The sequence below is a fragment of the Giraffa tippelskirchi genome, chromosome 1 (genome assembly GCF_054371585.1).
Source record: "Giraffa tippelskirchi isolate mGirTip1 chromosome 1, T2T-mGirTip1v1.2.pri, whole genome shotgun sequence".
Classification (NCBI taxonomy): domain Eukaryota; kingdom Metazoa; phylum Chordata; class Mammalia; order Artiodactyla; family Giraffidae; genus Giraffa; species Giraffa tippelskirchi.
This window is the reverse complement of record NC_137275.1, coordinates 198,139,057-198,152,106: the sequence shown is the minus strand read 5'-3', so window position 1 is coordinate 198,152,106 and position 13,050 is coordinate 198,139,057. Positions and strand designations below refer to the sequence as shown.

The window sequence follows — 13,050 nt, the reverse complement described above, 5'->3', positions numbered from 1 at the left end:
TGTCCCAAATTCTAGACAGGGTTCCTTTTGTAGCTTCTTTTAATTAAAAAAAAAAAATCACTTTTGTTGTTACCATCATCCAACACACTAAGTTCCTTACTTACAAACTTAGTAGATTATCTAATCCCCGAATCCAATTTATTTGGTAAAGTGGGTATTCCTTAATTAAAGAAGGCTGAAGGTGCTTGGTTATTTTTATTATGTGCGTACATTGCCTTGTTTTTTGAAAGCATGTGTAAAATTGTAATTTTACAATTGTAAGTCATAGATTTAAAAAAAAAGTTAAATCTTAAAAATGTTTCCTCAAAAAAATTTTTTTGCAACAACTTAAACATCTATGAAAAAACTTTATGCATTACTAAGAATTAAAAATCCACCAAGACACGCTAATACTAACGACAAAAATGGAAGTTTGTAAAAAAAAAAAAAAGATGCCTTCCATTTAAGTGGTTTAAATGCAGCGTAGAACTGATTTGAACCCAATCAAACACTGTATGGAACTGATTTTGCTGGTGGTGAGGGATCCAAAGATTGTGTCACTACACCTAGAAAATCATATTCTAGGCTTTGTTTAGTGGTTTTACATTCCTGACAAAGACTCAATTTTTCTTTTAAAAATTCTCTGCATTTTGAACAGAATCTTGAAATAATTGAGCAACAGCCTATTTAAAAACCCAGGGATTTTCCTCTCCAAGTCCTTCCTGCGGTCTACTTGAAGCCAGGCGACACCAGCCTAGAGCTCAGGAACAACTAAGGCAGCCTCAGTAGGACCCCTCGCCTATGCCCGCCCCAACGGACCGACTTCCGGCCGAGCCAGGGTCCTCGTCCCGCCCCACGAACACGAGATTCGTCGGAATTTTCCCGCGAGGCCGCCGGGGTGCAGGGTCGCTGGCCAAGCCCCAGAGTGCACCGCGAATACGTGCGCGCGCGGCTCAGCTGCCGAGCAGCCGCGGGAAAATTCCAAAAAAGTCAAAACAAAACACAAAAACCAGTACGAGGCAAAGTCAAATTTTCAAGCCACAGAACTCGGGCGGTTTGCAGCCTTTCTGCCACTGCCCAAACTGCTGAAGTTGCTCTGGCGCGGACCACCCGGTAAGAGAGAGGCCGCAGAGCGCGAGTGAAGGCGTCTGCCTCCCTCGGGGGTCTGGCCGACACGTCAGCTTGGGGGAGTGGGTTGGGATCGGGAGGAAAGACTCGCGAGAACGTCCGCTGCGCTCACCGCATCTAGGTGAGTGAGCAGGGCTCGGGCGGTGAGCTGGGGCTGCGAAGTGGGTAGGGGTTTGAGGTGGGGCAAACCGTGGGGGGGCGGGGCCGCAGGCGAGGGGCGTGGCTAGAGGGCGGGGCAGGCTCAGGGGGTGGAGCCGACCGAGGGGTCGAGCGGAAGGGAGCCCCTCCAGAGCTGTGGGAACTGGAGATTGCCGTTTTGCTTCTTTCTGTTCATTGAGCGGAGGCAGCTATGTCTTCTTAAAAGGACAGGAGCAAAGGTGACTTTCTTTGCCCTGGATCCTTGGGCGCTGTGAAAAGCTCTCCATTTAAAATTCATCACCCTTTAAAGCTGGTCCTCTGCTCTCCGCACCGCCCCCCGGCCCCAGGGTGCTGGGTGCTGGGGGCCCAATTAGAGGAGCCCGGGGCGGTTCGTTACCCTTCCTGCTTTCCTAGCTTTTCATCTTAGGAGGAGAGGAGGGTTGTGATGGGCGATCATTTCCCAGAAACTCACTTTTTTGGAATGGCAGGCCAAATAGCGTCCAAAGCCTTTGGGAGGTGGGTTTTTTGTTTTGTTTTTTTTTGCGGAGAGTTGGCGAGGTTTGTTTAGTTTGCTTTTTCGGTAATTTTTTACGTGGACGCGTTTACAACATGAACCCTCTATGGTCATGTTGCGTGGGCTGGAAAAGTCTGGAGAGGGAAAAAAGGTTTGGAATTTTAAAAACATAGAAAATTTGGGACCAGAATGTCAAGGAAAGGCTGAGGAATTTTGCAGCAAAGACCTGTATGTGCTTCTGTTTGTCGTAATCTGAAACTGTTGGAAAGCTCTTGGGCTCCTGGTTTCATTCTAGCCCTTTTCCCATTTAATGCATCATAACTGAGATGTGGTTGACTTATTTATCACATGAGCAGGGCACTTTTGGGCCACCAAAATTCAGTTCTTTCCGGATGTCACTCACCTTTACAGATGTGCAGCTTAAAACGTTTTTTCATTACTTCCCTCAGGAGGAGAGGAAAGATTGTTACAAATGGGAGAATTCATACCACGTGTTGGGATCACTTACACAATAACTTTGATAGAAAACATAATCATTGTGAGTTTATCCCTTAAACTTAAATTGCTATTTCAATCTAATATACTGCACTAGATTCGCAGGGAAGTAAGCCCTCATATACGTGTACAAGAAAGACTGCATCAGAAAAGAATTTGCTTTTCCTAGTTACATCAAAGGCCTCTTTCCCACAGAGTAAAAGTTAGATCCTGCTTCTTTAAAATTAGGCTAATTATACCTTGGTATATTATATATTTTAATTCATCCTTTTCATTGTTTAGTCATGTACCTCTTGATTTCTTGAAAAACACTTACTAAGCAAGCATGGTTTTGGAAGATCTGAGTTTATGTTCTATTCTGTAATAAAAAACATTAACTTGATTGATTGGCTGAATGTGAAAGATGTGGTGCTGCTTGTATGTGAAACTGTGCGTGTACATTTTAAAATAAATGGTACTTTTAACTAGTTCCATATTTCAGCAAGTAGTTCCAGTAACAATTATACAAATTTTGTATTTATGAAAACCAGTTAAAGGTAGGCCAGCCTGGCCAGTAAAAAGTTGGATTGATTGTCCAGGCCACAGAGACAGCCTAGGAAACCTCACATCAGTGGCAGTTTCAGGTTGGTAGTGGTGGAGCCTCAAATCAGCCTGGAAATCAGCATCAAATGTATTATTATTATTTTAAAATTGAAGTATAGTTAATTTACATATTGTGTTAGTTTCAAGTTACAAACTGTTTTTGCAGATTATACTCCATTATAGGTATTACAAGATAATGGGAATATTTTCAGGTGCTATACAGTATAGTTGCTTATCTATTTTATGTGTAGTAGTTTGTATCTATTAATCCCATACTCCTAGTTTGCCCCTCCCCCTTTTCCTTCTCTGCTTTGGTAACCACAAATTTGTTTTCTATATCTATGAGTCTGTTTCTGTATCTATGAGTCTTTTTCTGTATTGCCTATACCTTCATTTTTATTATTTTTTTAGATTCCACATGTAAGTGATATTATACAGTATTTGTTTTCTTCTGTCTCATTTATTTCACTAAGGATAATATCTTTTGGGTTCATCCATGTTGCTACAAATTTCATTATTTTTTATGGCTCAGTAATATTACATTGTTTTTATATAATCCACAAATTAATCCAGTCATCTCTTGATTGGATACTTGGGTTGTTTTTATATCTCAGCTATTGTAAATAGTGCTGCTATAAACATTAGGGTGCATGTAGCTTTTCAAATTAGTGTTTTTGTTTTTTCCAGAAACATACACAGAGTGGATCATATGGTAGTCCTATTCTTAGTTTTTTAAGGAGCCTCCACACTGTTTTTCATAGTGGTTGGCACCAATTTATATTTCTACTAACAGTGTAGGAGGGTTCCCTTTTCTTCACATCCCTGACAACATTTGTTATCTGTAGACTTTTTGATAATAGCCTTTCTGATAGGTATGAGGTGATACCTCTCGAGGTTTTGATTTGCATTTTTTATAATTAGTGATGTTGAGCATCTTTTCATGTGCCTGTTAGTCATCTGTATGTCTTCTTTGGAAAGATGTTTATTCAGGTCTTCTGCCCATATTTTGATTGGGTTGTTTAGTTTTTGATGTTAAGTGGTATGAGCTCTGTACATTTACCTCTTGTCATTTGCATAATTTGCAAGTATTTTCTTGCATTCTGTAAGTTGTGGTTTTGTTCTTTTGTTGGTTTCCTTTGCTGTGCAACAGTGTTAAAGTTTAATTGGGCGCCATTTTGAAGAAGAGAATGGCAAACCACCCCAGTATTCTTGCCTTAAGAACCCCAGGAACAGTGTGAAAAGGAATAAGATATGACACTGAAAGATCAACCCCCCAGGTTGGTTCAGTTCAGTTGGTCAGTCATGTCCGACTCTTTGCAACTTCATGGACTGCAGCACGCCAGGCTTCCCCTGTCCATCACCAACTCCTGGAGCTTGCTCAAACTCATGTCCATCAAGTCAGTGATGCTATCCAACCATCTCATCCTCTGTCATCCCTGTCTCCTTCTTCCTTCAATCTTTCCCAGCACCAGGGTCATTTTCCAATGAGCCAGTTCTTCACATCAGATGGCCAAAGTATTGGATTTTCAGTATCAGCGTCAGTTCTCTTATTGAATATTCAGGACTGATTTCCTTTAGGATTGACTGGTTCGATCTCCTTGCAGTCCAAGGGACTCTCAAGAGTCTTCTCCAAAACCACAGTTCAGAAGCATCAATTCTTCTGCACTCAGCTTTCCTAATGGTCCAGCTCTCACATCCATATGTGACTACTGCAAAAACCATAGCTTTGACTATACGGACCTTTGTTGGTAAAGTAATGTCTCTGCTTTTTAATATGTTGCCTAGGTTTGTCATAGCTTTTCTTCCAAGGAAAAGCGTCTTTTAATTTCATGGCTACAGACACCATGTGCAGTGATTTTGGAGCCCCCCAAAATAAAGGCTGTTACTGTTTCCACTGTTTCCTCGCATATTTGCCGTGAAATGATGAGACTGGATGCCATGATCTTTGTTTTTTGAATTTTGAGTCTTAAGCCAGCTTTTTCTCTCTTCACTTTTACTTTCATCAGGAGGCTCTTTAGTTCCTCTTCACTTTCTGCCATAAGGGTGGTGTCATCTACATATCTGAGATTATTGATATTTCTCCCAGTAATCTTGATTCCAGCTTGTGCTTCATCCAGTCCAGCACTTTGCATGGTGTGCTGTGCATATAAGTTAAGTAAGCAAGGTGACAATATACAGCCTTGATATACTCCTTTCCCAATTTGGAACTGATCTGTTGTTCCATGTCCAGTTCTAACTGTAGCTTCTTGACCTGCATACAGATTTCTCAGGAGGTAGGTAAGGTGGTCTGGTATTCCCATCTCTTGAAGAATTTTCCACAGTTTGTTGTGATCCACACAGTCAAAGGTTTTAGCATACTCAGTGAAGCAGAAGTAGATGCTTTTCTGGAATTCTCTTGCTTTTTCGATGATCCAGCGGATGTTGGCAATTTGATCTCTGGTTCCTCTGCTTTTTCTAAATCCAACTTGAACATCTGGAAGTTCTCAATTCACCTGCTGTTGAAGCCTGGCTTGGAGAATTTTGAGCATTACTTTGCTAGTGTGTGAGATGAGTGCAATTGTGCAGTAGTTTAAACATTCTTTGGCATTGCCTTTCTTTGAGACTGGAATGAAAACTGACCTTTTCCAGTCCTGTGGCCACTGCTGAGTTTTCCAAATTTGCTGGCATATTGAGTGCAGCATTTTAACAGCATCATCTTTTAGAATTTGGAATTCCATCACCTCCACTAGCTTTGTCCATAGTGATGCTTCCTAAGGCTCACTTGACTTTGCGCTCCAGGATATCTGGCTCTAGGTGAGTGATCACACCATTGTGATTATCTGAGTCATGAAGATCTTTTCTGTATAGTTCTTCTGTGTATTCTTGCCTTCTCTTCTTAATATCTTCTGCTTCTGTTGGTCCATACTGTTTCAGTCCTTTAATGACACTCCAGATTTGTAGGTGTCCAGTATGCTACCAGGGAGGAGAGCTGGGCCAGAGTGGAAATGACATTCAGTTGTGGATGTGTCTGGTGGTAAAAGTAAAGTCCGATGCTGTAGAGAACAATATTTCATAGGAACCCGGAATGTTAGGTCCACGAATCAAGGTAAATTGGATGTGGACAAGCAGGAGATGGCAAGAGTGAAAATCAACATTTTAGAAATCAGTGAACTAAAATGGATGGGAATGGGCAAATTTAATTCAGGTGACCATTATATCTACTACTGTGGGAAATAATCCCTTAGAAGAAATAGAGTAGCCTTCATAGTCAACAAAAGAGTCTGAAATGCAATACTTAGGAGCAGTCTTAAAAATGACAGAGCAATCTCAATTCGTTTCCAGAGCAAGCCATTTAACATCACAGTAATCCAAGACTCCCCTGGTGGCTCAGAGGTTAAAGCGTCTGCCTCCAATGCGGGAGACCTGGGTTCGATCCCTGGGTCAGGAAGATCCCCTGGAGAAGGAAATGGCAAACCACTCCAGTATTCTTGCCTGGAGAATCCCATGGACGGAGGAGCCTGGTAGGCTACAGTCCACGGGGTCGCAAAGAGTCGGACACGACTGATTGACTTCCCTTCCTTCCCTTCCAATCCAAGTCTATGTCCCACCTACTAATGCCAAAGAAGCTGAAGTTGAATTGTTCTATGAAGACTTAAAGACCTTCTAGAACTTACACCAGAAAAAAAAAAAAGGATGTTCTTTTCATCATAGAAGGTTGGAATGCAAAAGTAGGAAATCGAGAGATACCTGGAGTAACAGGCAGAATTGGCCTTGGAGTACAACATGAAGCAGGGCAAAGGCTACTGGAGTTTGTCAAGAGAACACATTAGTGATAGCAAAAACCCTTTTCTAGCAATGCAAGAGATGACTACACATGGACATCACCAGATGGTCAATATCGAAATCAGATTGATTATATTCTTTGCAGCCGAAGATAGAGAAGCTCTATACAGTCAGCAAAAAGACCTGGAGCTGACTGGCTCAGATCATGAACTCTTTATTGCAAAATTCAGGCTTAAATTGAAGAAAGTAGGGAAAACCACTAGGTCATTCAGGCATGACCTAAATCAAATCCCTTATGATTATACAGTGGAGGTGATAAACAGATTCAAGACATTAGTTCTGGTAGATGAGTGCCTGAAGAACTGTGTTCATAACATTGTACAAGATGCAGTGATGAAGACCATTACAAAGAGAAAGGAATGCAGGAAGGCAAAGTGGTTGTCTGAGGAGGCTTTACAAATAGCTGAGAAAATAAGAGAAGCAAAAAGCGAAGGAGAAAGGGAAAGATATACCAAACTGAATCCAGAGTTCCAGAGAAGAGCAACAAGAAATAAGAAAGCCTTCTTAATTGAACAATTCAAAGAAGTAGAGGAAAACAATAGAATAGGAAAGACTAGAGATCTCTTCAAGAAAATTGGAGATATCAAGGGAACATTTCATGCAAAGATGGGCATGAGAAGAGACAGCAATGGCAAGGAGCTCACAGAAGCAAAAGAGATTAAGAAGAAGTCACAAGAATACACCGAAGAGATATATAAAAAGGGTCTTAATGACCTGGATAACCATGGTGGTGTATGGTCACTAACCTAGAGCCAGACACCCTGGAGTGTGACATCAAGTGGGTCTTAGGAAGCATTATTACCAACAAAGCTAGTGGAGGTGATAGAGGCCCATTTGTTTGTTTTTGCTTTTATTTATTTTGCCTTAGAAGACTGATCTAAGAAAATAGTGCTAAATTTGTGTAAAACTGTTCCAACGCTGTTCTGTTTTGGGAGTTTTATGGTTTCAGGTCTTAAACATTTAGGTCTTTAAACCATTTTGAGTTTATTTTTGTATGTGATGTGAGGAAATCTCCTAATTTCATTGTTTTACATATGGTTGTACAGTTTTCCTAACACCAGTTATTCAAGAGACTATCATTTCTCTATTGTATATTCTTGCCTCCTTTGTCACAGAGTAATTGACCATTGGTGCATGGATTTGTTTGGGGCTCTGTATTCTGTTCCATTGATCTATGTGTCTGTTTTTCTGACAATACCATGCTGTTTTGATTACTGTGACTTTGCATTATAGTCTGAATTCAGGGAGGGTTATACATCCAGTTTACTATTTTTTTCTCAAGATGCTTTGGCAATTCAGGTTTTTTTTGTGGTTCCATATAATTTTAGGATTATTTGCTTTCATCCTGTGAAAAACATTAAGGGTATTTTGATAGAGATTACATTAAATCTGTAGATTGCTTTGGATAGTATGGGCTCTTTAATAATTTTAATTCATGTAGTCCAAGCACATGAGTTGTCTTTCCATTTGTATTTTATTCCCCCTTTTTCTTTTGAATCATTTCAGTTTCCTTCATCCTTGTTTTATAATTTTCAGAGTATAAGTCTTTTACTTCCTCTGTAAGTTTATTATGTTTATTTTTTGGGGTGCAATTTTAAATATGTTTATTGTTTTACTTTTTCTGATGTTTCATTGTTAGTGTAACAGATTATTAATACAACAGATTTCTATATATTAATCTTGTATCCTGCAGTCTTGCTGATTTCATTTATTTTTATAGTTTTGTGTGGAAACTCTAAGGTTCTCTATAGAGTATCATGTCATCTGCAAATAGTGACAGTTTTACTTGTTTCCTTCCAATTTGGATACCTTTTATTTATTTTTCTTGTCTTATTGCTGTGTCTAGGACTGCCAATGGAAATGACAAGAGTCGGCATCTTTGTCTGGATTTTTAATTTAGTTGAAAGGGTTTCAACTGAAAAAGTTGAAACTTTTAATTTCATTTAATAGTTGGGTATTAATTGTGTTGGCTGTGGATTTGTCATAAATGTCTTTTGTTATGTTGAGATATATTCCCACCATATCCAATTTTTATCATGAATGAATGTTGAAATTTGTCAAATGGTTTTTCTGCATCTATTGAGATGATTGGACTTCCCCAGTGGCACTGTGGTACTGTAAATAAGCATCAGCAGTGGCTGCTGCTGCCTTACCAGGCCCACACCCTGGACCCTCTTGTCACCTCTGTGTCCCTAGATTGAATCTTTCCTCAGGTCCTGGCTACTCTAGAGCCAGGGCCAAGCTGTGACATGGACAGAGAAGGGGCAGGGATTTTTCTCAGAGTGGACTGGGGAATGTGGCAAGGGAGCAGCCTCTAAGACAGACCTCTCTCTTCCCTGTCTAGGGGTGAGGCAATACCTATGCACCTCTTGCTAGTGGAGTCTTGACTTCTTCAGTCTTTCTGTCTGTCCTAGTAGCAGCCAAGGGGGCTTGTCTCATCCATATACGTCCCCAGGACTGGGACACCCATTCTGTGGCTTGACCCACTCACTTTCACAGGATAAGTGTCTGCTTGTGTGATCTCCCTTTTCCTCTGAGTCCCCTCCCAGGGGCATAGGTCCAACCCATTACTCTTCCTTCTGTCCTGCCTGATTATGTGTGTATCTTTATTACAGCCTTGATTTTATAGGAGTTCTTCTGCCAGTTTCCAGTTAGTTTTCCTTGAGAATTGTTCCACATATAGATGTATTTTTGCGGTATTTATGGGGAAAGGTGACCTGCATGTCCTCTTATTCTGCCATTTTGATCCCCCCAAATGGATTTATTCAATTTTATTTTAGGCTGGAGTATGTACATTTTCTGTTTTTGTTCATAGATCTTGAATGAGTGACCTTTTAGTGTGAAAGAACATCTATAAAAGAAGTGCATTGACTTTGCAGTGTTTTAATAAAAATGCAGTGGAGGTAGAGAAGGAAAAACTTTAAAAGTTCATCAGAAAATAGACAAAATGGATAAAAAGGCAAATCTTGAGCACTTTAAATTTTCTACTAAATATCACACTTTTTTTGGACTTTCTTTTTTAAGAACATGAAAAATACAGATCTCTATTTTTACATATCTTTATTTTATTTTGTTTGTAGCTGTAATGGGAAAAACATTTACCTTAAAAAGATAGCCCAAATCCGTGTAATAATGGTAGCAAGCCTATCACTACCCCATGAAACACATCTAAAAAAAGACATTTTTGGACTGATTTTTGAAGAGACTTTGCAAAGTTACCTGGTCCATTCATTCTCTTAGGCTCTTCAATAAACTCTGCTGAGTGTGTAGAAAACATTTCCCTGTTAAGATAGGAACATCTATAATCTTCCTGTTACGTATCTCTAATAACAGGAAAGCAGAGTTCATATAAAAATCACCTTTTGGAAGCTGTATCCTCTTTTCTAAATAAGTGATTTTTAGTAAATTTAGAAGATTTTTGAGATTGTGCAGTGATCACAGCAATTCAGTTATAGAAATTTTACATCACCTTAATAAATTTGCCTCTGCAGATTTTGTACTCAGACCTGGTGCTGGCTGTTAGCCCCAGGCAACCATTGATTTGCTTTCTGTCACTATCAATTAGCCTTTTATGGACATTTCAGAGAGATGGATTTATGAAATAAGTGCCGTCTTGTGCCTGGCTCATTTAGCATGATGGTTTTGAGATTCATCCATGTTGTAGCATGTATCCATAGTTTGTTCCTGTTTATTGATAAATATCCATTGTGTGAGTATACTACATTTTGTTTACCCATTTTGTTGAACATATTTTCATGTGCTTATATACTGTTCCTATGTTGTCTTTGAAATGTCTACTGAAATCTTTTGTCCATTTTTTGGATTGGTTTGCCTTCTTACTTGGCTGTACACATTCTTTGTGTATTCTGGGTTCAAGCCCAATATATGTTTTATAAATTATTTCAGTAAATAATTTATTACCCAGTCTGTTGCTTGTCTTTTAATTTTCTCCATGGTAGCTTTTGAAATACAAGTTTTTATTTTGAAGAAGTCCAGTTTATCAGTTTTTTTTTTTTTTAATAATGCTTTAGGTTTATGTTCAATTTCTGTTAACTTTTGTGTATGGTTTGCAGTATGGATCCAAATTCATCTTTTTTGTGTGTATGGATAGCCAGTTGTTTTAGTATTATTTGTTGAGGAAAAATAAAAAGATCATTTTCCCATTTAATTGCCTTTGCACCTTTGTCAAAAATCAAGTGACCATAAATTATTTCTAGACTCTCATTTCTGTTTGAGTCATTGTTTTGCCTCTTCTCATACCAGCACCATACTGTCTTGATTATATGGTATCTTTATAGTTAATGTTGAAATTGGGTGGTATAAGTCTTCTGATTTTTTTTCTTTTTCAAAATTGTTTTGGCTATGCTGGTTGCCTTAGATTTCCATATACATTTTTGTATTAGTTTGTCATTTTTTCCAAAAAAGCCTACTGTGATGGATTTTGATAGAAATTGCATAGCATCTGTGGATTTGTTTGGGGGAGAATTGCTGTTGCCATCTTAACATGAATATGGACTGTCTTTCTGTTTTGTATGACATTTCATTTCTCTTAGCAATGTTTTGTAATTTTCAGTATACAAGTCTTGCCCTTCTTTTGTTAACTTTATTTTGAAGTGTTTAACTTTTTTGTGCTATTGTGAGTAGAATTTTTCAGATTTTGTTTTTGGATTATTCATTGCCAGTATGTAAAAGCATAATTGATTTTTGTTTATTTATCTTGTGTCCTGCAACCTTACTTTACTATTATATTAAGCAGGGTTTTTTTGGTGAATTCCTTAGAATTTTCTACATAAATGTCATGTCATTTGTGAATACAGACAGTTTTACTTATTGTATCTCAGTTCAGTTCAGTCGCTCAGTCGTGTCCGACTCTTTGCGACCCCATGGGCTGCAGCTCGCCAGGCTTCCTGTCCATTACCAACTCCCGGAGCTTGTCAAACTCATGTCCATTGAGTCAGTGATGCCATCCAGCCATCTCATCCTCTGTCGTCCCCTTCTCCTCCTGCCTTCAATCTTTCCCAGCATCAGGGTCTTTTCCATTGAGTCAGTTCTTTGTCATCAGGTGGCCAAAGTATTGGAGCTTCAGCATCAGTTCTTTCAATTAATATTCAGGACTGATTTCCTTTAGGATTGACTAGATACATCTTTGTATCTAGATGCCTTTAATTTTTTTTTTTTTTTGCCTAGAACCTCCAATACGTTGTGAACAGAAGTGAGGAGCGTGGACCTTATTGACTTGTTCCTGATCTTAGGGGAAAGCATTTAATCTTGTGTGCCCCATGCACAGTGACGCCAAACAAAATTGAAAGGTTGGTGTTTGGAGCAGAGAAAAGTTTATTGCAGGGCCATGCAAGGAGACAGGTGGCTTATTCCTTGCACCTGCCCCCCCCCCCCCAGTCCCAAACTCCCTGAAAGGTTACAGCAAAGCATTTTTAAGGGCAAAGTGAGGAAAGGGTGCCCTTGTGAAACATTGTTGCTGAACCATGAAAGACGCTGGGATTCTTGGCCTCCCTGGGAGAAGAATTCAATCTGGGGCCAGAGAGGAGGCTTGATGGCTCAGAGCTTTTGTGTAGTAAAGTTTTATTAAAGTATAAAAGAGATAGAGAAAGCTTCTGACATAGACATCAGAAGGGGGCAGAAAGAGTGCCCCTTCGCTAGTGTTAGCAATGGAGTTATATACTTTAATTAGTTATTACAGTGAATCAAAAGAATGTCTGGTGTTTGTAAAGACCTTTCTAGACCTACTCCCATAATTTACATTTTAAGATAACAGGATTAGCCAGAAGGTTTTTTTTTCAGAGACTGTCCTCAAGCAGGATACATTATTGTTATATAATCCTAAGGAATGTAGAGGGAAAAAAAGGTTGTCCTTTCCTCCTTCTTGAGAATTCCAGACCCCTCTCTCCTTGGGGACCCCTGGGCTTCTTATCAATCTGCCTAGGAATTGACTCTCTCACTTGGTTGGTTGGTTGTTGCAGACTGCTGGTGCAGGAATTCTTTGTTCCTGCAGCTGTCCACATAGGTCAGGTCATGATGTTGTAAACCTCCAGCAAATGTTATTCCCTCTTCTGCAACTTCTTATCTGTATATGAATGGACTTTTAAAGATCAGCCTTGAAAATAGGCTATCCTGTATATTTCAGGCTATACGCAGCCATTGTTAACTAAAGCGAAAGAAATAGGTCTAATGTCGAGTCAGATTTGTTCTTCCCTATTACTCTTTTACCAATAGGAATGATGGTAGCACTGTGATCTTTTCAGAGCTGCCCTTTCAGAAAGCTGGGAAACTTTGCTTCTGTTCCTAGATTGTTGAGAGCTCGTATCATGAATAAATGTTGGATTTTGTTAGATGCTTTTCTGTATCTATTGAGATAACCATGTGGTTAGTTACTT

At 39.4% G+C, this 13,050-nt stretch overlaps 1 protein-coding gene across 15 annotated transcripts in view; it reads left to right on the top strand.

Annotated features, from left to right (window-relative positions):
• The first annotated feature begins 901 nt into the window (after positions 1–901).
• Positions 902–13,050, top strand: part of FANCC (FA complementation group C) — a 303,173-nt gene continuing 291,024 nt past the window's right edge. For 6 of the 15 annotated variants that reach the window (XM_081522609.1, XM_081522765.1, XM_081522735.1 and 3 more), the window contains exon 1: positions 902–1,092. The gene's annotated coding sequence lies outside the window, so the exon portion shown is untranslated. Of the gene's footprint in view, positions 1,229–1,350; positions 1,485–2,208; positions 2,298–5,578; positions 5,630–11,845; positions 11,968–13,050 lie in introns of those variants that run through there. The other 9 variants (XM_081522786.1, XM_081522693.1, XM_081522775.1 and 6 more) reach the window with 5 other exon arrangements.